This window comes from Theropithecus gelada, chromosome X (assembly GCF_003255815.1).
Source record: "Theropithecus gelada isolate Dixy chromosome X, Tgel_1.0, whole genome shotgun sequence".
NCBI lineage: Eukaryota > Metazoa > Chordata > Mammalia > Primates > Cercopithecidae > Theropithecus > Theropithecus gelada.
This window is the reverse complement of record NC_037689.1, coordinates 13,368,431-13,395,085: the sequence shown is the minus strand read 5'-3', so window position 1 is coordinate 13,395,085 and position 26,655 is coordinate 13,368,431. Positions and strand designations below refer to the sequence as shown.

General features: G+C 43.1%; 1 long non-coding RNA gene across 1 annotated transcript; it reads right to left on the bottom strand.

Moving 5' to 3' along the window:
• Nucleotides 1-10,016: 10,016 nt before the first annotated feature.
• LOC112616480 lies at nucleotides 10,017-13,136 on the bottom strand. The gene is made up of 3 exons (XR_003117645.1): nucleotides 12,986-13,136; nucleotides 11,004-11,101; nucleotides 10,017-10,156 (listed from the first exon to the last, which is right to left on the bottom strand). It is a non-coding gene; the product is annotated as an uncharacterized LOC112616480 (long non-coding RNA).
• Nucleotides 13,137-26,655: the final 13,519 nt, after the last annotated feature.

Below are 26,655 nucleotides of genomic sequence, written 5' to 3'. Positions count from 1 at the left end.
AGACTCTATTGTCTTTCCCCATTATATTTTCCTGGTCAAATACCTACCTGCACAGCTGGGCTAGTGGATAAGCAAAGATGCTTCTGCAACCATAGATGCCTCTGTGCCCAAGCCTACATCCAGAAATCCAACATACTGACAATGCCATGACAGTAAGAAAATTTTTGATTACATCATTAATCAGGAACAAAAACAGAATATTTTTATAAAACATATAATTCATCCTAAATATTTTCCAATGTAAGGATTAGTATTCAAATGATTGGAGAGTAATTGATTACCATCTAGTCCATCTTAAATGTGTGCATTCTAAAATCTCTTTTAAAAGCCAACAGGCTGGGCGCAGTGGCTCACACCTGTATTCCCAGCACTTTGGGAGGCCGAGGTGAGCATATCATTTGAGGTCAGGAGCTCAAGACCAGCCTGGTCAACATGGTAAAACCCCATCTCTACTAAAAATACAAAAATTAGCCAGGTGTGGTGGCAGAGAGAAGAATCACTTGAACCCAGGAGGCAGAGGTTGCAGTGAGCTGAAATGGTACCGCCGCACTCCAGCCCAGGTGACAGAGCGAGACTCCATCTCAAAAATATAAAAAATATAGGCCAGGCGCAGTGACTGACACCTGTAATCCCAACACTTTGGGAGACCGAGGTGGGTGGATCACCTGAGGTCAGGAGTTTGAGACCAGCCTGGACAACATGGTGAAACCCCATCTCTACTAAAAAGAAAAACACAAAAAAAATCAGCTGGGCGTGGTGGCACACGCCTGTAGTCCCAGCTACTCGGGAGGCTAAGGCAGGAAATCGCTTGAACCTGGGAGGCAGAGGTTGCAGTGAGCCGAGATCCCGCCACTGCACTCCAGCCTGGGTGACAGAGTGAGACCCTGTCTCAAAAAAATAAAAAATAAAAATATACAAAATAAAAAAATAAAAGCCAACAGTAGGTCCATTAACATCACTCAGTATGGCACCTAAGGCTCGTAAAACTACCACCTTGAATTTGTTAGTTGTTTCTCTGTCGCAGCCTTCCTTCAATATAAATATACTTGTTAGCTAATAATCCCTTCCCTCATTGAACTTAATCACTGTCCTACATGGCTGTTTTAACAAACATCAGCTCTACATTTACTTATGCTTTTCAAATAGCTTTTGCCAGTATTTTAACCTTTCACAGGAGGATGTGTGGGTTTGTTCGCTTTCTCTCTCTCTCTCTCTCTCTCTCTCCCTCTCTCTCCTACAACCCACCCCCAACCGCAACAGAGACATAGTATAGTACATATAGACCATGTTTTGTTTTGTTTTGTTTTGTTTGAGATGGAGTCTCGCTCTGTCGCCCAGGCTGGAGTGTAGTGGCGGGATCTCGGCTCACTGCAAGCTCCGCCCCCCAGGTTCACGCCATTCTCCTGCCTCAGCCTCCCAAGTAGCTGGAACCACAGGCACCCGCCACCAGGCCCGGCTAATTTTTTGTATTTTTTTAGTAGAGATGGGGTTTCACCATGTTAGTCAGGATGGTCTCGATCTCCCGACCTCGTGATCCACCCGTCTCAGCCTCCCAAAGTGCTGGGATTACAGGCGTGAGCCACCGCGCCTGGCCTAGAACATGTATTTATACATCAGTAAATGTAACTTAGAATTCACATTATGCATCATGTTGGTAATATAGTGTATAAAATGTTTTGTGGTTGCTTATGACATCAAACTATTTTTTTTTTCTTTTTCCTTTTTTTACCCTGAGACGGAGTCTTGCTCTGTCACTCAGGTTAGAGTGCAGTGGCACAATCTCAGCAACCTCCAACTCCCAGGTTCAAGCAATTCTCCTGCCTTAGCCTCCTGAGTAGCTGGGACTACAGGCACCCACCACTATGCCCGGATAATTTTTGTATTTTTAGTAGAGACCGTGTTTCACCATGTTGGCCAGGCTGGTCTTGAACTCCTGACCTCGTGATCCGCCTGCCTCGGCCTCCCAAAGTGCTGGAATTATAGGCTTGAGCCATTGCGCCCAGCCCAAGCTAACTCTTTTGGATAAGCAAAAATTAGTATCTTATTTTAGTCTGTTAAAATACCTTGATTTGATACATTTTTAATAGATAAAAACATTGATTTCCTAACTCAAATTGTGGTGGTCTTCTAAAAATATTTAACTATGACTAACTGAGTTTATGTTGTCATTAAGTAAACAACAAACACTACACAGAATCCAATAAGGAAATGATCTACACACAAGGCATGGTGAGATAAAAACTCGATCTTCTGTTGACTAAATGAAAAGCATGAGCATGCCATAAGAAAAAATTTGGAAAAGATAATTTTTAACATAAATTAAAATTCCAGAGGGGGCAGGAAAAAAATTCTATTTTCACCCGCAAATGGCACAGCTGTTATTTCAGCAGAGGATTACTCAGGTTGTGGATTTTTCATGCCTCCAACTGTGTCAGCAGCCAATCTAGGACTGGCAAGAGGCAATGAGAGTTCACTGAGCGGTCATGAGGGGTCTTAAGACCCTGTAAGTGCCTCTATTCTTCTATGCCTTTGGTCACTTCACAGTACTGCTCTATCTCTAGGATTAGTAGAAATGGGCATGAATGGGGTGAAATTTACATCCGCTTTTTTTTTTTAAACTACTTCTAACAACTCTACTAAAACAATCAGATGTACACTGAAGCCAAGTTCTGGGAAAGATAGAACTTATTCATGGTTATTATACTACCTCTCGAAAACTAGGATCTCTTCATACATGTTTTAGCATATTTCAATTGAGTTTCTGTATTGTATACTGTAATTATACTTTTTCCTAATGTAGTCTATTCCTCAAAAAAGGTTCCTCTAATAGGTGGTGTATCAGAGACATTTAAATTCATGTTTCCACTCCAAAGAGTTTGTAACAGCTGGGAAAGCACACAGACATTACAATTGGGTAAATGACTACTGTTTCTCAGTAGGAGAATATCTTAAATTTTCACACATGGTGAGGAAGAACATAGATGAGCAGTCCCAATCGATCAGATCTCTTTTTGTTTCCTGACACTCTCCTCTCCCAGAAAATGCCTTTTAAATCAGAGGATAGAGACAAATCAATGGCAAATACTTGAGGGTGCTCCACAGTGAGAAAGCCCCCAATTTCCAAGGCTATACACAGCAGCTTCCCGGATGAAGAGGAGAGGTGTTGTTCCCTTATCCAATACTGAAGAGTTCCTTCTCATCCCATAGCACCACCAACGGTATTTCCACTAGGCCAGCCCAAATTACCAATGCCAAAAGGAAACTGGGGCTGTCTTAGATATGCTTCAGATTGAAAAAAAAAAAAAAAAAAAAAGTGGGGAGAGGGGCTGAGGATTTGAGAGGAGGGCCAAAGGAGGATGCTAGGAACCAGAGAGCCATCTTGGGTTCATGTTAGGTGCAATTAAACCTATGAGTGAGGGTCAGAACTGCGCCCCCTGCTGCTGATCTAAGTGGAATAAACCTTCTTGGCCCAGCCTGCTCTAATCTCCATTCCTGCTCCCAAATAAGTGCAGTAGATTGCTTGCAAAAACGGCTTCAATTATTCTCTCCTCTCTATCCATGTTCCTTGAAATGTGATTGTATAAATAGCTCCTTCCATCAAGAGATAGGACCTAGTTCCTCACCTCCTGATTCAGGGCTGGCCTTTGTGACTTGCCTTGGCTAACAAAATTCAGAGGAAATAATCTTGTGCCAGTTGCAAGTCTAGGCCTCAAGAGGCCTTGGTTGCCTCTGCACTCTCAATTAGAACCCTGCCAGCCATAGTGTGAACAAGCCCAGGCTAGCCTGGTTACAGATTAAAGACCACATTGTCGAGCAGAGGCCATCCTAGAAGAGATAGCCTCCAACCCACACAGCAGATCACAGACACAAGTGAAGGTGGCCAAGGTCAGAAGACCTGCCCAAATTGAAAGAACCATCCAGCTGAGTCCTGCCCAAATTGCCAACCCACAGAATCAAGAACTAAATAAATGGTAGTTGTTTAAAACCACTAAGTAAACTGATATTGTGATGAGCTGTTAAGCAACAAAATCTGAGTACAGATGGGTTCTTCATGAGTTCATTCATTCCATGAACATTTATTAAATACCTTTTGTTTTCAAGTAGTGCCCCAGTAGTTGCTGGGGGTACAATGATTAATATGCATTACTGCCTGCAATTATGAATCACTTCCTCCAACCACACTAAATGAGAGATGAATAACAAGATCTACTTAAAGAAAAGGAAGGCTCAAAGAGGCCACTTTTCAGCTGGCTTTTAAAGGAACACTAGTAACTTGCCAGGTAGACAGGCATGAACATCAGAAATAGAAGAAACAGCATGTGCAAAAGCATAGATGCAGGAAAGAACTCAAGGAATGTTCTAGGAATGGAAAATAGTTTAGGACAGATGGAGTGTGGGGAGGAAATGGCAGATGATAGAGCAGAGAAAACAGATTGAAGGCAAATAATGAAGGGTCTCACATTGTAAATCATGCTTAGGGATTTGAATGCCTCTTGTAGGCAGTGGAGAGCTACAAATCGTTTTTTAAGTAAGAAACGGTATGATTAAATCTGTGTTTTAGGAAAAGAAAGCTGATGACAAGTGGAAGATGGATTACAGGCAAGAGTAGAATCAGGGAGATCAGATGGGAGGCTATTACTACAATCCTAAAGGGGGATTAAAGAACCAGAACCACGAGGTAGTGAATATGGGGAAGAGGGGATGTCTATGAAAGATGTTTCAGAGAAAGGAGAAAGACTCAGCAGCTTTGATGACCAACTAAGTATGAGCTGTGAGGGTGATAAAGGTCGTGCAGGAGAATTGGGTACAGTGCCAAGACTTCTACTTCAGAATCCTAGAGGAATGGTAAATATATTAATTAGGGTGGGAAAGCAGAAAAGCAGACTGGAGAGGAACAACACATGTTTCATATGAAAGGCACCTGTGGGACATCCAGAGGGAGATGTCTGGGAGGCGATTAACAAATACATATCTACAGCCTGAGCTGAGGGATAGTAGTGGGAACAGGAGATAAAGAGGTGGGGGTTGAGGGGTCTGAAGGGTCTGAAGAACATGGGGCAGTGAGAGGGGGACATTTCAAGACATCCAAGTGACAGAAAATGCAGACCTTTCAAGAAAAAGATGAAGGGAAAAAGCTAATGAATGGCAGGATCTTGAGGGGCTAAGGAAAGCTGTGGCACTGAACAGCAGCGACTGTCCTTGGGGATGGAAGAGGGCAGGGGAAGAATCATCTGGCAAGCATGGATTACAAATTGAGAAAGTATAAATACCCATATGTTTTGCTACATTCTTTCCTAGAGAATAGTTATCACTGAGCTCTTCCCTATGGTTCCTCCCAATCTAGAGGGGCCCTGAGTGGAGGCCACTTGAGTAACGGCATCTATGTCCATATAAACACACTTGCTTCAAATCCCTTTTCTGCCACCTGCTGCAGAAAAGGTGTATATCACCAACTCCCACACTCAGGGCACATATTTGAAATACGCTTATAGTTAATTTACTGTATCTTCCAAACAGATTGTCTCCATATGTTTTCAGTTACTAAAAAGGAGGTTTTTAAAAAATAACCCCAAAGTAGGCGAAAATTTCATAAACAGAACACACAAAAAATATAGCCATTTTTAAGGCAAAAACTGATCACTAGACTTCCAAGTTATCAAAAGATTCCATTAAGACAGGGAAAAGGCAAACCAGACTGGGAGAAAATATTTATAACATAGATATCTGACAAAAGACTCATATGCAGGATATCAAAGAACTTTTACAACAAAAAAAACAACCAACCAAAAAACAACCCAACTCAAAAATGGGCAAAAGATTTGAAAAGGCACTTCACAAAAGGATATATCCCAATGTCATTAAGTATATGAAATAGTACTCAACATCATTACTCACCAGGAAATATAAATTAAAACCACAAGGACCACCTCACATCCATCAGGATGGCTACTATCAAGAAACAGAAAATAAAAAGTGCTGGTGAGGATGTGGAGAAACTGAAACCCTTGTACACTGCTGATGGGAATGTAAAATGGCTTGTGCCTTATTCCCAGCTACTCAGAAGACTGAGGCAGAAGAATCACTTGAGGCTAGGCATTTGAGATCAGTCTGGGCAACACAGCAAGAAACAAAAAAAATTTTAACTGGCTAGGCATAGTGTCACATGCTTGTAGTCCCAGCTACTTGGGAGGCTGAGGAAGGAGGATCACTTGAGGCCAGGAGTTTGAGGCTACAGTGAGCTATGATCATACCGCTACACTCCAGCCGGGGCAACAGAGTGGAACCCTATCTTTATTTATTTATTTATTTATTTATTTATTTATTTATTTGAGACAGAGTCTGGCTCTATCACCCAGGCTGGAGTGCAATGGCAGGATCTCAGCTCACTGCAACCTCCGCCTCCCGGGTTCAAGTGATTCTCCTGCCTCAGCCACTCGAGTAGCTGGGATTACAGGCGCCCACCACCACGCCTGACTAATTGTTCTATTTTTAGTAGAGATGGGGTTGCACCGTGTTGGTCAGGCTGGTCTCGAACTCCTGACCTCAGGTGATCCGCCCTCCTCAACCTCCCAAAGTGCTGGGATTACAGGTGTGAGCCACGTGCCCAGCCAACCCTATCTTCAAAAACTTTTTAAATAAAAATAAAAATAGAATTACCATATGATCCAGCAATTCCACTTCTGGGTATATGCCCAAAAGAACTGAAAGCAAGGACTTGAAGAGGTTATCTGTACATTCATGGTTCAGAGCAGCATTATTCACAAATAGCCAAAAGGTGAAAACCCAAGTATCCATTGACAGATGAATGGATTAACAAAATGTGGCATATACATACAATAGAATATTATTTATCCTTGAAACTGAAATTCTAATGCATGCTACAACATGGCTAAACCTTGAGGACATTATCTAAGTTTAAATAAGACAGTCACAAAAGGCAAACACTGCATGATCTAGCTTACATGAAGTATACAGTCAAATCCATGGACACAGAAGGTAGAATGGTGGTTGCCAGTGGCTAAGGAAGTGGGAATTGAGTAATTACTATTTAATGGGTACGGTTTCAGTTTTGCAAAATGAAGAGTCCTGGAGATGAGTGGTGGTAAGGGTTAGACAACAAGTTGAATGTACTTAATGCTACTAACTGTACACTCAAAAATGGTTGGCCAGGTGCAGTGGCTCACACCTGTGATCCCAGCACTTTGGTAGGCTGAGGCAGGTGAATCACCTGAGGTCAGAGTTCAGCACCAGCCTGGTCAACATGGTGAGACCCTAATTATTTGTAAAAATACAAAAAATTAGCCAGGCATGGTGGTGCCCGCCTGTAGTTCCAGCTACTCGGGAGGCTAAGGCAGGAGAACTGCTTGAACCCAGGAGGCAGAGGCTGCAGTGAGCCGAGATCGCACCACTGCACTCCAGCACTGTCTCAAAAAAAAAAAAAAAAAAAAAAAAGGTTAAGATGGTAAATTCTAAATACACATAATTTCCCACAATTACAATAAAATACGTTTTTAAAAACCAGCCTGACCAACATGGAGAAACCCCATCTCTGCTAAAAATACAAAATTAGCCAGGCATGGTGGCGCATGCCTGTAATCCCAGCTACTCGGAAGGCTGAGGCAGGAGAATCACTTGAACCCGGGAGGCGGAGGTTGCAGTGAGCCAAGATCACACCAATGCACTCCAGCCTGGGCAACAAAAGCAAAACTCCATCTCAAAAAAAAAGAAAAGAAAAAAGAAAACCCACAAAGATACCACTGTACACCCAGCAAAGTAGCTAAAATTTAAAAGACAGATAAAACCAAGTGTTCATTAAAATGTAGAGCCACTAACTGGAACACTCATACACTACTGGGGACATTTAAGTTGGTACAATCCCTTTGGGAAACTGTTTGGCAATATCTACTAAAGCTAAATATATGCCTACCCTATGACCTTACAATTCCACTCCTAAGTTTATGTTCAGAGAAATGATTGGGCACGTGCACCAAAAGACATAAGCAAGAGTGTTCATGGCTGCTTTATTTGTATTAGCCCCAAATTGAAAACAATCCAAAGAGTTAACAGGAAAATGGAGAAACAATCTGTGGTATATGCATACAATGGAATGATTCTCAGCAAGAGATTAGAACTACTGATATGCACAACCTTGTGGATGAATCTCATAGACTTTATGTTATGTCTATGACATTCTAGTACCTGTCTATATGTGTGAATGAAAGACACACACAAGAGTTTCCACTATATGATACTATTTATATGGAACTTACAAGACAAAACTAGAGGATGGAGTTTTTTAAAAATCACAATGTGGTTACCTTCTTGTTGGAGGTAAGATGAACTCTGAGCAGAAGGGACAAGATGAAATCTTCCGGAGTGCTGGAAATCTACATCTTGACTCAGGTGATGGTCACATGGTATACACGCATGCAAAGTTTCACTGAGTAGTACACTTTATTTATTTATTTATTTATTTATTTTTCTTTTTGGAGACAGGGTCTCATTCTATCACCCAGGTGGGAGTGCAGTGGCACAATCTCGGCTCACTGCAACCTCCACCTCCTGGGTTCAAGTGATTCTCGTTGAGCAGTACATTTTAGACCAGTACCTTTTATACACTTTATTATGTATGTTATACATCAAAAGTCAAATATCTCTAAAGCACCTAATGGCTCTACAACAAATATACTGTAATTCCAAAAAAGAAATAAAATATCAACCTTGCTGTTTTCCTTTTTGACTGAGGAGACTCCATTCCTGTTAGATATGTTGAGGGATAATTAGTTACATCCCAATTTCCTGAGTCAGATAATGAATCTAAGTCTCAGGCAGTGCAAACTTACATGTTCCTAAATGTTCGAGAGCTTTCCTGAAGCCTCTCCTTATCCATGGAGTCTTCAAAGTGAGAACCCTTCAGTATTTAGTGTAATCTACACTTTCTGAGTCTGAGCTCCCTGTTTGCTTTCTACTGGTAAGTGTTCAATTTCTTTTTTCTTTTCTTTCTTTCTTTTTTTTTTTTTTTTTTAAGAAGGGATCTCACTGTCACACCCAGGCTGGAGTGCAGTGGCATGATCGTGGCTCACCACAGCCTTGACCTCCCAGCTTCAAGGGATGCTCCCACCTCAGCCTCCCGACTGGGTGGAACTAAAGGTACACATAGCTACAGGTGCACATTACCACGCCTGGCTACTTTTTGTAATTTTTTTAGAGACAGGGTGTTGCCATGTTGTCTAGGCTGGTCTTGAACTCCTAAGCTCAAGCAGTCCTCCCATCTTGGTCTCCCAAAGTGCTGGGATTCCAGGCTTGAGCCACGGCACCCAGTTTCAATTATTTTTTAAGCTTCAATAACAGCATCCAAGTTTATTTAACACCTTCATTAGCAGGGGCGAAACAAATCCCTCCTCAGCTGTAAAGGCAGAATGTCGAGGTAACACCACATTCCAGCATTGTGATAATTGTGCATCCCATCCCACCCCTTGCATCCCCACAAAAAGAAAGCTTCATTCTCTTGAGCAGCCATTTTGATGCCTGACCCTTAACACAGCCAACACAATAACTTGAGCATCCATGTGAAAGTACCAACAGCGGTGGCAGGTGGTGGCTCACGCCTGTAATCCCAGCACTTTGGGAGACCGAGGCGGGAGGATCACCTGAGGTCAGGAGTTGGAGACCAGCCTCACCGACACGGTGAAACCCCATCTCGACTAAAAATACAAAAATTAGCCAGGTGTAGTGGCGGGTGCCTGTAATCCCAGCCACTCAGGAGGCTGAGGCAGGGGAATCGCTTGAACCCGGGAGGTGAAGGTTGCAGTGAGCCGAGATCGTGCCACTGCACTCCAGCCTGGGCGACAGAGCGAGACTCCTTCTCAGAAAAAAAAAAAAAAAAAAAACTACCAATAGCTATGACCTACCATTCCCACGAAAGAAAGTAAAAGCCCACAAAGGTAAACATTTTCTTCCCTTTGACATCTTCTGCCCTTCATTATAAAGAGTTGCTCAGTTGTTGAAAAAGGACCTTAATATGCAAAACTTTACATTTTAATGAGAATCAAAGGCAAATTCTTTTGAACTGTGTCACAATGAATAACATTACAAACATGTCTCTCCTCAGCACACAACTCGTCCTTATTTTAGTCAAGCAGGCAAATTAGTGGGCCTGTAAAAACAGCAAGGTAGTAGGAGAAAAATCATCAGAAGGTTAATAGCAGAAGGGTTTGGTTTAAAAGAAGCCTCCTAATGCATCTGTGTTCTGATCGGTGTTACGTCAATTCAACAGTGAGACGCAATTTTATTAAAAGCTGATACTTGGCTGGGTGCAGTGGCTCACACCTGTAGTCCTAATACAGTGGGAGGCCAAGGCAGGCAGATCACTTGAGCCCAGGAGTTAAAAACCAGCCTGGACAATATGGCAAAACCCTGTCTCTACAAAAAATACAAAAACAACCCCGGCGTGCTTGTGCACACCTGTAGTCCCAGCTACTCAGGAGGCTGAGGTGGGAGGATCACTTGAGCCCAGGAGATGGAGGTCGTAGTGAGCTGAGATCCTGCCACTGCCCCCAACCTGGGTGACAAGGCCAAACCCTGTCTCATAAAAAAATTTTTTAAGTTGATACTGCTATTGGTTCATGCAGGTGACTCTGTTAACATTATCTCAAATGAAATTATTCAGAACAACTGGCAGTTTTATACAGTTTCAGGAAAAGTGTTTTGAAAAGCAAATATCAAACAACTGGTTAAATGCAAAGCCACATGGTCACAATGGAAAAACAACTTTTTTAGAACAGTAAAAAGCCATGTAATATAATGACATGCAGAATTTTTATTTAAATACATTGTCAGAAATAGATTAGACCCGGTTTCTCCTCGAAGGTTACCTCAAAATACATTTCACTTCATAGAAGTTTATGTAAGTGTCAAAATATTGAACATAAGAGCAAATGGGTTAGTACTACTGGAATGCAATCATTATAAAGCTGGATAGGTGGATTAATTGTCCTACATACCTGTGGTTTTTCAGATTCCTGTGCTTGCTTACTCATGTACATTTGACTCTTTCAGAAACCACTTCTAGAAGCTCCCGGTTTGGCTTCTACACTGCCACCTGTAGACATAAAAGAGAAATAAATCATGTATTATTCGTCAACAATGCATCTTTTCTAGACATCTAACGGGGACATCTGGGGAAAAAGTGGCAAAATATTTGCTCCATAAGACAAAAATGTTCTTTCTCCTCTGTGTGGAAAATTCCTAAGGCGTCCTTCTCCCCAATGGTATGATAAATTATTTGATTAGAAATTGAAACATACGTAAGTCTCAGATCATCAACTATACACCACTCTCGGCCGATCATTAAAGAGATGGAGTCGCAGAACTCAACTTAACAGTAATTTCAAGACCTGTCGTTTAAAATTAGAAGAAAACTTCACCGCTTTGTTCATCTGGTATTTCAGAATTCTGTAAATTGACACAAAGAAAGATCAGGGGCGATTCAGGCTAAGATTACTTTACCACAAGGTTGTAAGATGTCTATTTAAAATAACAGTAATTCTAACCTGAACTACAGTTTTGTCCAATCCAAACAGCAGTTTGGTGGAGTATTTTCATCAAAATGCCCTATCCTTGATTTGAATATGAATGACTGCGGAAGGGTCTTTCTGAAACCCCACGGATTTTAATACAGGTAAGTCCTTTTTCCAAAAAAAAAAAAAAAGTCAGGAAATGAACAAACAGGAATAAAAATTCATGAACAACTATCAGCAAGTCCAAGCAGCCATGAGACGTGCGCGCGTGTGTGTGTGTGTGAGAGAGAGACAGAGAGAGAGAGACAGAGGCAGAGACAGAGAGACAGAGCCAGAGACAGAGAGAGAAACAGAGAGAGAGACAGAGAGAGAGAGACCGACCGACAGACACACACTGAGATTCTGGAGTTAATTGCGAATAACCGCGCCGCGAAGCTTTTTTACCTCCTCCAAGTCCCACAGTCTACCTAGGACAAGTAAACCTCGCTCCAGCACCTTAAGCCAAAGACACAAGCACCACCACCTCCACCCCCACTACCTAGGCGAGACAGCGCCAAAAGCCACCGAGCGTGCACGCCAGCCAGGCTCGCTACCCCGCAAACCCGGGAGCTTCTTTATCCCCGGCAGAGATCCGCCCCACTTACCCGTAATTTACTTTAACGCCTCGAAAGCATGATTTGGTTTACGGAATTGCAGCAAATACAAGAAAATCAAGTCTCCTTGAGACACTCTCCTCCTCCTCCCTAGGACGGACATTCACACGGAACACTCTCCTTTCCCTCACAACCCGGAACACGCTCTGGACTATCCCAAGAGGGTCTTTGGGGACCCGCCAGAGATCGATACTGCTCCCACGTGCCTCCATTAAACCCTCGTCCAACCGTGCACAAGGCGCCAAGGGCATGTGCAGAATCAGCCCTCAGAATAAGTTCAGCAAACCCATTCCCTACCCCCCGAAAGCGCGAGGGAGCACCCTGACGCAAGCGCCGGCCCCGGCAGACAATACTCAAGCAACTCCAGCCTTCCGCGCACACGCCCCGACCGGTCCAGCCACCACTCTCTCCTCCCATGGTCCCTACAGTCTTCGGGCCGGGAGCAGGGGGCGTCCTGATGGTTGCTGGGTGTGGACTGTGAAGAGAAGGGCAACCTGCACACACCACCGATACTGCGGGGCGGGTAGGAGATCGCAGTTCTCCAAAGCCCCACCGGTGCTCAGCTCCTCAGAAGGGGTGGGGTGGGGACAGTGGAACCGAGGTAGTGAACCCTAAGGGAGGCAGCTTTTCTGCACCTCTTCCCCACCTACCACAGCGTGCGCGCATAAGCGCGCACACCACGGGGCCATGCACCTTCCTTCTGCCCCTGGACCTACCCAGCCCTTGCCCCCAAGCGCAGTGGCCTGGAAGAGCGGGCATCCGGCCCGCGGTGGCCGGGGGAGCGGGCAGAGCGCCGCGCTCTGGGGTGCCCACCTGCGCGCAGGGTCGTCGCTGCTGCCGGTGCGCCCGCCGCTGTTGCAGTCTCCAGCTGCAGGAGGAGGAGGCGCGGCGGCTGAGCCCCTGGACTCCACGCGCCTACTCGCGCCCCGGAGCGGCGGTCCTCATTTCCCTTCGTCCCGGCTGGCGAGCCACCCACCTAGCCCGCAGGTTCTGCCAGTCCCGCGGCCCGCCAGAGCCCAAGCTATCCTCTCCGCCCCTTTCCCGCCGCCCCGCGCTGCGCTGCGCTCCGCCCCCTACCCGCCCATCCCCGCCGGGGCCCAGCCGGGGGCTGCGGGCGCCGCGCTTCGTGCCGCAGATTTCGGGTTCTTGGGTCTGTGGCGGTAGAAAGGAGATGGGGGGCACCAAGGGTGCGACCCTGGGGTCCGCCCCCAACCCCGCTCTCCCAACTGGTTCCCCACTCCTGGGGCCCGCGGCAGCCGCCCGCGGCTAAGGGTGTGGGCACCGTGCACTCTGCCCCCGCTCTTCCGGCGTCTCCCCGCGTGGCACCTTCCATGGCCTAGAGAGTGCCTCGTGTCTTAGGGGGAGGGGGTTGGTGAAGCAAGGTGGAGTGAGCCTGAGAGTGGAGGCGAAGAAATTACCATGTGAATTGCCAGGGGCTGCAAGTTGCTGCCTGTGCCCCTGTTTCTGTTACATTAACTACCTGGATGTGCTGCTTTCCTTGCTACAACCGCAGTAATATTCAGAAGCTTGAATATGAGATTTCCAAGTTAATTGGTTGTAGGGTGGTTGGGTTTTTTTTTTTTTTTTAATGTAATGATGGCAGAAGACAACAGATTAACTCTTTTTAAAAAGTTACTTTACATATATGTACAATATAATTTCTAATTTAAAAATTAGCAAAATATAAATAACAGAACAGCTGTGTTTTACAGAAACGAATCCAGTGTGTATGTGTTATTTAAACCCACCGTAATTATATTAATTGGTTAATTTTAAAGTGTATTTTAGGTAGTTCCTAAAACGGACTCAGAATTTAGGGATTAGGAACCCCTGAGTTTTAATTTGGCTTTTTGTCATAGTTCTAAAATGTCAATTTCATGGAAATTACTAAATGGGGTTGTTTAGAAAAAAATGGATTCTTTTTCTTCCAGGTTGGCAGCATTTTTAGATCTGGCAAAGGACAGATTTTTTTTTTTTAAGCCAAAAAATAATAAAATTCTCATTCATTTTCTGATGATGGAATATCTGGTCTGGTAGCTTTTTCTTTAAGTGTTTCTCTCTTTGAGGCAAACTTCCTTTCTATTTCTTCTTACACGTTTTTCTTCCAAAATTTCTCCTAAATATAGGCAAAGTTATGGAAGCCGTGAATTTTGAGTCTTTGTTTTCTTAAAGGAGATGGAAAATTAATTATAATTCATTATCAATATCCATCCCACGCTCATGATGCTACATTTCACATTGATTAACCCTGTTTTTCAACTCTGCTTTTAGTGATTTCACCTAACACTTGAGAACCAAGAGTTTTTTAAGTTTCATCCTTATAAGAATGAAATGCACACTTTAATTAACATTTTGAACCAAAATTAAATTCATTAAATTCACTAATGGAAAGTACGTTAGTACAGTATGTGTTGCTGGGTAAATGAGGACAATGTGGATGATAAACAGGTCTGAAGAAAAGACTCTGAAGCAAAGAAAACAGTCCTTAGAAAAACTGATGATCCCCTTTTCAAGGGAAGGATGACAAATGCCAGTAATTATGCAAAGAATGACTCCTGCCTCTCTTCTCTTTGCTTTGGTTTTGTGGCTAGGCCTGCATTTATCTCTCTTGATCATCATAATAAAAGTAAAGTAATTCAGCATTCCGGTGACACTGCTTAGTAAATTAGCAATTTGAAAATGCTTTTATTACCTAATTAATCCAAGCAAATGCCTTCGATAAATCCAGTTTTACTCTTAACATTTTTTGTGCCTCCAGAGAAACACTTGTATGAAATAAAAACAGCTAAGGCAAGCTCTAAAACAATTGCTAGCCAGATTCTTTGGGTGTATGTGTGTAGCAATAGAGTTGATATTAAGTGACCTTTGGGTCTTAAATTATATATCAAATACTGGTTCTGAGTTGCTCATTGGCGTCTTCTTGAGTGAGTTCCTGTGTGTTTGCTTTGCCATTTATTCCCCAGAAGCATGCTTCATTTCTTCCTTTCTGCCTTACTGAATCTACCTTAGTCTAAATTATGTTCATTGAACTCTCACCAAAAAATCAGACCCTAATCCATAGCCCACTTGACAATCATCTTTGTCCTTCAAGTTTAGTCTCTTTTGAGGTCTTTGGTAAGAATCCAGCATGATTAAACATCCAAAATTGGAAAGAGTACTTCATTAGGCATGGTTCTAACTAAGAGATAACAACCAGATTTCTCAAAACAAAAGGGTGTGCCACTTGAATAAAAAGAAGAAAGAAACAAAAACAGCAAATCCATTTTGTTCAGGTCAAAACTAAGCCAACAAAATCACAATTGAAATCCTTTCTAAGCCTGAATTGTGCTACGAGATATGTAAAAAGTACAATTTAAATAATTTATCTATTTTTTTCACCACTACCAATCCTTTGCTCCACTGACCAAACACCATTATGCTTCACATTTCCCTTTTAGTTCCCGTGCTATTGAGTTTTTTTCACTGATCTTTAAATAAGAAAGTGCGCTGGACACTCCCATTATCCCCAAGGAATTCTGTGTCACCCTCCATTTAGTTTCAAAAGTTTTCTTGAAATGTCTGTGACATTGATGAGGACAGATCTGAACATCCCATGTAGACCTGTGGAAAGGGAGCTCCATGACTAGTCTACATTCAAGACAGTGGGATTAAAACAAAACATGAGTTTTGTTCTAACAGTTTAATCCAATTGGCATCTCCCATTCTGATCCTCACTCCAGTGAAAGGTTTTATAATGTGTGGTTTTTCCCTCTGAAGGAATTTTCTCTTGATAATTATTTTAATAATTTTTGTTCGTTGACTCTTTGAGTTGTGAGCCTGAACATAATGCACAGTCTTCTCTCTTTTCTTTCCTGTGATAACTGAGAATTGATTTAAGGGGAAAAGGAACACAATGAGACAACTCTTTTGCCAGTTTCTTCTTCTGGCTCTAAGAAAAGCATGAATTAGCTTACTTTACTTTGGTTGATTGGATTGAGCAGCATCATTGATTCAAATTTGCAGAATGTCAATTACTTTAATTGATCTCCTTGTGTTAGGGAAATACATCACTAGTTATCTCACAAGACAATGAAGATACAGACAGTACTACCATATAATGCTCAGATTGAAGTGTTGATGATCTAAGTTACTTAAAAATATGTGTGTGTATATGTGGGTGTGTATATGTATAATTCAAAGCTAAATATAAACCTGATTGCTTGTAATAGATTCTTCAGTTACAAAACCTTTGATAAGCTCTCTCATGTTTTTGGAGTATGTAATAAACTGAAGAATACCTCACTACCTTACTCACAGGAAAGTACTTTTTTCTGATCCAGATCTCCACATAAATTTCCAACATCAACTATTTAACCCTATCATCTCATGGTTAAAAAAAGAAAAAAGAAGATGATGATGAAAGAAAAGAAGAAAGAGAGAATGAAAGAAAAAGCAGGAAAGAAGAGAGAGAGAGAGAAAGAAAGTGGGGGAGGACAGAGGGAGGAAGAAAAAGATAAAAAGGAGCAGAGTAAAGACTGTGGCCAAGCGCCCTAGCTCACGCCCATACTTCCAGCACTTTGGGAGGCCAAGGTGGGTGGATCACTTGAGCTCAGAAGCTCGAGATCAGCCTGGGCAACATGGCGAAACCCCATACCAACGAAAAAAAAATACAAAAAGCCAGGCGAGGCTGAGGCAGGAGAATCACATCAACCCAGGAGGAGGAGTTTTCAGTGAGCAGAGATTGAGCCACTGCACTCCAGCCTGGGTGACAGAGTGAGATCGTCTCAAAAAACAGAGTAAAGACAGTATGATAGGGTGAATATGTGTATGACTGGTTAGCACAACTGATAAGCACATCGGGTTAATAAGATAATGGTTTTCTCCCCCTATGGACCATTTTGCTTTGTTTTACTTCATGGCTATCAATCAAAGCCCTATTCCTAGACATGAACAAATGTATTCCTAGTCACCAAATATGGTGCCTGGAATTATGTCCCCCCCAAAAATATGTCGAAGTTCTACACCTGTGACCTGTGAATGTGACCTTATTTGGAAAGAGAGTCACTGCAGATATAATTAGGATGTAAATTAAGATTAGGTCATACTGGAATAGAGTGAGCCCTTAATCCAATATGACTGGTATCCTTACCAGAAAATGACACACACACACACACACACACGCACACGCACACACACACACACGCACACACACACACGCACACACACACACACACACACGCACACACACGCACACACACACGCACACACACACAGGGAAATGGTCATGTAAAAATGAAGGCAGAGATTGGAATTATGCTGCTACAAGCAAGGAACAGCTGAGAGTACCAGAAGCTGGAAGAGACAAGAAATGGTCCTCCCCTAGAGGAACTGGAGGGGGCATGGACCTGCCAACACTTCGATTTTGGACTTCTGGCCTCCAGAACTGGAAAACAATAAATATCAGTTGTCTTCAACCATCCAGTTTGTGGGACTTTGTAGCCCTAGAAACCAATACACCAGGAATTCATCACCAACTTTTAGTGATGCCAGCCCATCATTTTCTGTAGCCAGCCCAGAGTAAATGTTCAAGTGTAAAGTGTTTAAGAATGGTAGACAGGGCCGGGCATGGTGGCTCACGCCTGTAATCCCAGCACTTTGGGAGGCCAAGGCAGGTGGATCACTTAAGGTCAGGAGTTCGAGACCAGCCTGGCCAACATGGTGAAACCCCATCTCTACTAAAAATACAAAATTAGCTGGGTGTGGTGGCATGCACCTGTAATCCCAGTTACTCGCAAGGCTGAGGCAGGAGAATCACTTGAACCCGGAAGGAGGAGGTTGCAGTGAGCCAAGATCATGCCACTGCACTCCAGCCTGGGCAACAGGGTGAGACTCAATCTCAAATAAAATAAAATAAAATAAAACAAAATAAAATAAAATAAAATAAAATGATAGGCAGAGACATTTTTGTACATGAAGGATAACAGCACAGTAGACTCATCCAGGAATTAGAAAGAATCTTGAAAATTCACCTAATCCAATACGTGGCTCCTCCAAAATATGACTCTGCTACAATTTAGAATCAGAGAGTAACAGAATCTTTTTTTTTTTTTTTTTTTTTTGAAACAGAGTCTTGCTCTGTCACCCAGGCTGGAGTATAGTGGCACCATCTTGGCTCACTGCAACCTTCTCCTCCGAGGTTCAAGTGATTAACCCTGCCTCAGCCTCACGAGTTGCTGGGATTACAGGCGTCCACCACCACACCCAGCTAATTTTTGTATTTTTAGGAGAGACGGGGGTTTTACCATGTTAGCCAGGCTGGTCTCGAACTCCTAACCTCAAGTGATCCACCCGCCTCAGCCTCCCAAAGTGCTGAGATTTACAGGTGTGAGGCACCATGCTCAGCCAAGGAACAGAAATCTTAACACGTTAAAAGAATCTTGGAGATTTTTCTCTTTTTTGAGATTATGTGATACCTAGGTGGTATGACTTTAAAAAATGCAGGATGGGGTCCTCTGCACATATTGTGCCCCTCAATACTCAATCATGCTCCATTGATTCAATTTCACCTCTAGCTCTTGGCTTGTAATAGCTTCCTCCCTTTAAGTCTTGAAAGCTTTTGGTCTTCAATAGTCCCAAATTAAAATATAAATGAGTCTGGAAGATTTCCCAGCCTGAACTCAAACCATTTCTCAACTTGACTGCTTATCAGTACATGGTTGTATTCCTCTATTGTCTAGTACAGTGGCCCCCAACCCTTTTGGCACCGGGGACGGGTTCTGTGGAAGACAGTTTTTCCACGGACTCAGGGGTAGTGGTGGGGGAATGATTTCGCAATGAAGCTGTTCCACCTCAGATCACCAGGCATTAGTTAGATTATCATAAGGGGCGCACAACCTAGATCCCTCCTATGCACAGTTCACAATAGGGTTCACGCTCCTATGATAATCTAATGCAACTGCTGATCTGACAGGAGGCGGAGTTCAGGCGGTAATGCTGGCTTGCCCAAAGCTCGCCTCCTGCTGCGCAGCCTCCGAGGACTGGTACCAGTCTGCAGCCCAGGGGTTGGGGAGCCCCCTGGTCTAGAAGAAGGCTGAGTTCATAGAATATCCTCCATAAATATCTGCCAAGTTAACAGAGAAGCAGAGTTTAGCATGTACTCAGAGAAGCAGAGGTTAGCATGAATGAGATGCAGGATTGGGTATGATAGTGTCTCAGTCCATTCACCCTGCTATAACAAAATACCTGAAACTGGGTAATGTGTAAAAACAGAAATTTATTTCTAACAGTTTTGGAGGCTGGGAAGTCCAAGATCAAGGTGCTGGTAGATTTGGTGCCTAGTGATGGCCTTCCCTTATACAGGGCATTCTTGCTGTGTCCTCACGTGGCAGAAGGCAGAAGGGCGAAAGGACCTCACTAGTTCCCTCTAGCCCTTTTACTGTAAGTGGCAATCCATCCGTGGGAGCAGAGTCCTGATGGCCTGATCACCTCTTAATACTGTTGCATTGAAGATTAAGTTTCAACATGAATTTTGAAAGGCACAAACATTCAAACCATAGCATGTGGGTAGAGGAGAAATGAAGAAGAGGAAGAAAAGGAGAGCCCAAGAAACATTGACTCTCAGAGCTTTATATGGAATTCTACATAAAGTCCCACCTGACTCTGATTGTAACATGAACTGTGACATAGGGATAAAAAGTCATCTGGGAGCTTTATTCACTTTACTTCTCCCAGTCTAGTAATCAATTATGGTCCTAAGGGGTGAAGGAGTGGTGCAGTGGGGGCAGGAAGGAGCTTTCATCCTCTCTAAAAACCTCCACCAACTCTCACTCCCTCTCCAGCCATCCACCTAAAATGCACAAGCTGAATAAATATAATGCATTTGGTATACAAATGCAACTTTGAGCAAGTTGTAACCAGCACGTCTCTCCATCCCAGCTTCTACTTCCAAATTCTAATCAGAGGCAGCCCCTATGCCCTTCCTCAATAGACATGCTGGAGCTGCCACTGCTAGTGGGAACTCATTTTCAAATGTATGCCTGGGACAGATCCCAACGTAAACCCACCAACATCAGAAATCCGCCCCCTGTGTTTATTATCCATAAAAAAGAAGCAAATACTTTTGAGAGAAGACTGCATCACTCGAAGATGAATGGAGTGGTTCTTCAGTCAGAAGTGCCAGGAGAAATGAATAGGAAAGTGTCAATTCTCTGAAGAAAGGAGAGCTGGAGTACTTCTCCATATGTCTATTGTTAGATCTTGATATCTAGACTCTAAAAACTTTTGAAAATGTTTGAAACAGGAGCTTCACTGGATTTATTCTCTCATGAATATATGCAGAAGTATTCCAGCTATAGCTGACAAATTGAATCATAGTGTTACAATATAATGAAAATAAAGTTTACATTCTTTTTTTTTTTTTTTTAATGGGCCCGTTGCTGGGTGTGGTGGCTCACGCCTGTAATCCCAGCACATTGGGAGGCTGAGGCGGGTGGATCACTTGAGGTCAGGAGTTCGAGACCAGCCTGGGCAACATGGTGAAATCCTGTCTCTACTGAAAATACAAAAATTAGCCGGACATGGTGTTGCACGTCTATAATCCCAGCTACTCGGGAGGCTGAGGCAGGAGAATAGATTGAACCCAGGAGGCAGAGGTTGCAGTGAGTCTAGATCGTGCCCCTGTGCTCCAGCCTGGGCAATACAGTGAGACTCCACCTCAATAAATAAATAAATAGTAAATAATAAATGGGCCCGTGAAGAAAAGTCAACAATTCAAAATGTTAGTGGTCTAGTCATGGTATTTTTGTTATATCCTCAGTAAAGTATCGCTCTTCTTTGTAACGCACATGAAGTCTATCAACCACTAAACCTACTTCATGGAATAAATATGGCATCTGACTCCACCTCTGGAGATGCTAGCAGTTGAGTCACAGGGCACCAAACTTTCTCTGGCCCCCTGATGTAGTGGTAGCCAATCCCAGCCAAAAATGAGAACAAAACTTCCCCAGAATCCAAGACCAGAGTTATTATTTAGATATTGCCTGAACAGCAACTCCCAACCCCCACCAACCTCAAAGCTCCAACAGCTCCATTTACTGCTTTGTATTTCTCTGAAGCATCTATTCCTATCAAATATTCTTTGTATCTTTTTCATTTTTATGATCCACCTCTCCCCACTAGAATATGCATTTCCTGAGAGCAGGGATTTTTGGCTATTTTGCTTAGGCTATGGCTCCAGCACCTAGGATGGCATCTGGAATGTCGTAGGTGGTTGATAAATATTTGTTGAGTGATTTATGCACACATTATAATTTCACATATTACATGAATAGGACTGAAGAATGTTCTAAGTATTTGCCTATTTATTGATAGGAAGGCCAGGCATGGTGACTCATGCCTGTAATCCCAGCACATTGGGAGGCCGAGGTGGGAGCATGGCTTGAGGCCAGGAGTTTGCGACCAGCCTAGGAAACATGGCAAGACTTCATCTCTACAAAAAAACAAAGAAATAACAATCTTGATAGGAAAGCCAATTGATATTTTGACTAATTTTATTTTATTGAAGCAAAGAATTGTTACTAATGAGAGATAGTGTACAATGTAACCAAAAAGATTCATGATGAACATCTTATGTGCTTTTTGTCATCATCTCAATTTTTATTTGCGGATATGTTAACAGATCCACCTGACAATTTCAGAATCATAGGATTTGTCTACTCAAGACCTTCCTTTTGCATAATTTGAGCTCTTCCCCTTGTTTTTGTGTAATAACACAAGTGTTCCAACGACAGAGATGAGGATGGGAGTCTTTGACTCAAAGAAATACAGATTCAGCCAAGGCCAACTCCAGAGAGAGAGAACAATAAAAAAAGTCATCTTGGACTGAGTTTTCTATCTACTATTCTCTCTAGCCTCTGTCCTGCAAGTCACTCCTTTTAGTTTCTAGGGGTCAGAGACTTCTACTAGTAGATGGCTCACTTTGGTTCCAGACCAATGACTCATTGCCTTGGCATCTCACAGTTTCAAGTCCTCACTGGACACCCAGCTGAAAGGAAAACCTAAAAGTGGCTTCCCCTTTCTCACCTATGCGGGGCACACAAAGTAAACTAACCCCTCAGCCTGCTTATTTGAAGAACAGTGGACCAGGAAAGAGGCAGTGTCCATCTCTGTTTCTCTAACCCAGGGTCCTAGGGCTGGATGTTGCAGATGTGGTGGCAGACACTTCCCTCAGCAAGCCTCACACTGCTTGTCTCCATTGAGACAGGGCAAGTGGGCGGGGTCAGAAGATCTTCTGAGAAGGCGGAGCCCAGCAGCTCTGGGCAGGGTAGCAGCTAGTCTTTTTACAGGCTCCAGGTTCACTCATCAGCAGAGGGTGCCTGCTGTTTACTGGCAAGCTTATCCAAGGCTTCTTTATTAATGCACTTAATTCAGTGCTTCTTAGATTGAAATCATCTGGGAAGCTTTAAAAATGTGCTAATGTCCAGACCCATGGCTTGCTACATAATTTGTGGGTCCAGGGAAAATTAAAAATATGGGGCTGCTTGTTCAAAAATTACTACAAATTTAAGACGGCAGAGCTTTAAATCCAAAATAGAGCTCTTCTAAGTGCTGCCTGGTACAACTGCACAGGTTGCCTGCCCATGAAAGCCATCCTGCCGAGACTCCGCCCCCGGAAAGTCAGATTTTATTGTTCTTGAGTAAAGTTCAGACATTGGAATTATTCTAAAGCTCCCCAAATATTTCTTATGTGTAGTTAGGATTAAGAACCTTGATTCTAGCTCAGTGAATCATGAAATACAAAAGATTCTTACAATTACAATTGACACCTGCATACAAACTTATCTCTAATTCAATAACTCAAAATCCTCACTCTGAAACATTTTCAGCTTACCCAGGGTGAAATCATCATGACAACATTCTTTAGAAAAATTTTCAACCCATACATAAGTTATAAGCTGCAGTCATGAATCACCTTTTGATTCCCTTTTTCAAAAACAAAAAGTCATGAAAATGGCATATTTTCTCATATAGAAAATTAATATAATTTGAAGTGTTATTACTCATCATCATTCACATTAAATTTGAAATAAGGCTAAACAAGAATATTGCTAAATGGAAATTTATTACCACATCAATAGAATTCACAATGACACTTTAAAAATATTCAAACGAATGTCAAACATCTTCCCCTGTGCTCTGCACTAAAGAACAAGAAGCAAATATGCACTATTCTGAGAATTTCATCTAGGAGAAAGAGTCTCCGGGAAGGGTCCATGGATAGTCTCCCACCCCAAGCCAGTCCCCCACCCCAAGCCAATCCCGCTACTGCAAGTCTCTCTGGAGAATCTTTGCACTGTCTCCCATCTCTTGGAATCCTGAGGTCTTCCTCAGAAGCAAATCTTTAAAAGTGTGCTCCTGATGCTTTTACACTGTTGATGGGAGTGTAAATTAGTTCAGCCATTGTGGAAGACAGTGTGGTGATTTCTGAAAGACCTAGAGACAGAAATACCATTTGACCCAGCAATCCCATTACTGGGTATATACTCAAAGGAATATAAATCATTCTATTATAAAGATATATGCATGCATCTGTTCATTGCAGCACTATTCACAATATCAAAGACATGGAATCAACCCAAATGTCCATCAGTGATAGACTAGATAAAGAAAACGTGATACATATAGACCATGGAATACTATGCAGCCATACAAAGGAATGAGATCTGTCCTTTGCAGGGACATGGATGGAGCTGGAAGCCATTATCCTCAGCAAACTAATGCAGGAACAGAAAACCAAACGCTGCATGTTTTCATCTATAAGTGGGAGCTGAACAATGAGAACACATGGACACATGGGGGGAACGACACACACTGGGGCCTGTCGGGAGTGGGGGCACAGGGGTAGGGAGAGCATCAGGAAGAATAGCTAGTGGGTGCTGGGCTTAATACCTAGGTGACGGGTTGATCTATGCAGCAAAGCACCACAGCACACGTTTATCTGTGTAACAAACCTGCACATCCTGCACATGTACCCTTGAGCTTAAAACAAAAGTTCGAGGAAAAAAAAAAAAAAAGTGTACTCCTGCTGCCCTGGGTTATAAAGGCCATCACTGTACTTAAAAGAAAATCCAAAGCTGAAGCCCTCCCATCCTTTTCTGCAGGCCCTGCATCCCTTGTTGAGACTCCATTTCTTCCCTGTTAAGGACTTGTGCTCTCAACACAGCTGTGGAAACTACCAAGTACCACATCAGGGAAAATGTGTGACCTTTCTGCGCTCACAACTGACTCTACTTGACTTGCATCTTTCACGAGAAAACCTGATAATTCTTCATGGAGTGACTCTTCAGATACAGAAAGGGTGGTGACCCACCTTTCTGGATTACTCAGGATCAGCTAACTTTCAGCACTGAAAATCCAGCATCCTAGGATACCGCTTGTCACCTTAGAAGCAAGGTGTCATTCACAATCACTTCCAAAGCCTCCAGAAGCTAAAAATATGCATAGGAAGAAAATTTTGCTTGTTTTTCCCTGGAATTTGGTTTAACTGTGTGTTAACCAATTGCAGATGTGCTTCTGAAAGGGCTCTGTAGCAGCTGCTGCTGGTGCTCTGGCCAGACTGCCTCCGCCTCCGCCTCCGCTACTCTCCTTTATAGGTTGTGTGCACCCATCCCCCAACTTCTGCATGCTTGTCTCCTAACTGCTCACACCTGCAGCTTTCTTCAGCGAACTACCCTTGGGCTACTGGACCCACTTCACTGGACCTGCTGAGAGCTGGCAGGTTTATGTCCCTCCCCATGTCTCCCCCCGCCGCCCCCAATTCTGATCCTGGGCAGTCCATAAGGAATAACTAACAGGTAAAGAAGTGTGAAAGCTTCTTCTCCCTTGCCACAAGGGAAACAAACTCTGAGGTGTAATTTATACTTCCAAACTAAGTTTGGGATCAGCCTAAGGCTGGGACATCACCTGAACTCACATCCTTGGCTTCTTTCCCTTCTTTGTCTTGCTTGCCCCACTCCCTTACTGGTTTCTCCTGAGGGTGCTTTTTTCATAAATAGCTTCTATCTAAATCCTCATCACAGCCTCTGCTCTGGGGAACCTGACCCAAGACAGGCTTGATTCTTTATATATAAAAATATAACAAACACTAATAAGCAAGGTGGGTCTTTGCTTAGATGTCTGCTGGAGGAAAGGAGAGCTCTGTCTTTACAAAGTCAAGGGATGATAAATGAATAATCCATCTAGCAGTGGTTCCTTCTTCATGCTGCCAATGGAGAATATTCCTGAAAACCCCCAAGTGAACTTGGATAATTCTTTCACTCTCTTATTGCATTTACCTTCACTACAGCAATTCCTCTATGATGTTATAGTATTTTGTGTGTCCAGTCTTGTCATCTTGGCAGATTATAAGCCACTAAGAGGTAGTAACAAAGCATTTTCTTCCTGAATCACAAGTCTTACACAAAATGGTGACTTATAGCACAGAATGCATGCTTACATAATAGATAGAAACACCATTCAAAAATGTTTAGAACTTTTGCCCATTCTAGTAAATATCTATTAATATTTCATTGATGGCTGGATGTGGCGGCTCACGTCTCTAATCCCAGCACTTTGGGAGGCCGAGGTGGGCAGATCACCTGAGGTCAAGAGTTCAAGACCAGCCTGACCAACATGGAGAAACTGCATCTCTACTAAAAATACAAAATTAGCCAGGCATGGTGGTTTATGCCTATAATCTCAGCTACTCAGGAGGCTGAGGCAGGAGAATCGCTTGAACCCGGAAGGCGGTGGTTGTGGTGAGCTGAGATCGCACCATTGCACTCCAGTCTGGGCAACAGGAGTGAAACTCCATCTCAGAATATATACATATGTATATTTCATTGACTATCAGTTGGGGTTCTGGCAACAGGAAGCAGAAGGCACACCCAAATGGAATTCTGCAGACAATTCAACAAAGAGAATATTTGCAAAGGTGAAGGCAGGGAAATGAGAACCAGCAATGGATGGTGAAGCACCTTGGAACCTGTAAGTGGGAAGCTGCTGTTATCCTTAGGTTTGAAGGGGAAAGTAAGAGGGGGAAATCGTAGGAACCCAGTGACATCCATAGCTGTTGGAAAGAGCCACTAAGACAGGAGCCAGGACTCCTTCAGAACTCAATCACTGCCAATCTGCAATTTGGCAGGGTGGAATTCAGGACAAATAAATATTCTCATCTCTCTCCTCCTACTTTCAGATCTCTTCCTGAGGTTGGCCAAACCCAATTAAAAGCCAGACAGCAAGGGAACCTGGGTGATACAATCTAAAGGAGTTCGAATCACAGTAGAGAAAGCTAGAGAATGATCTGAAAGGGCAAATGGGGAGTAATCTGAATACTAAACAACACTCTAAATCCCACCCCATGTGATATGGTTTGGATGTTTGTCCCCTCCAAATCTCATGTTAAAATGTGATTCCAAATTTTAGAGGTGAGGCCTGTTGGGAGGTGATTGGATCATGGGGGTGGATCT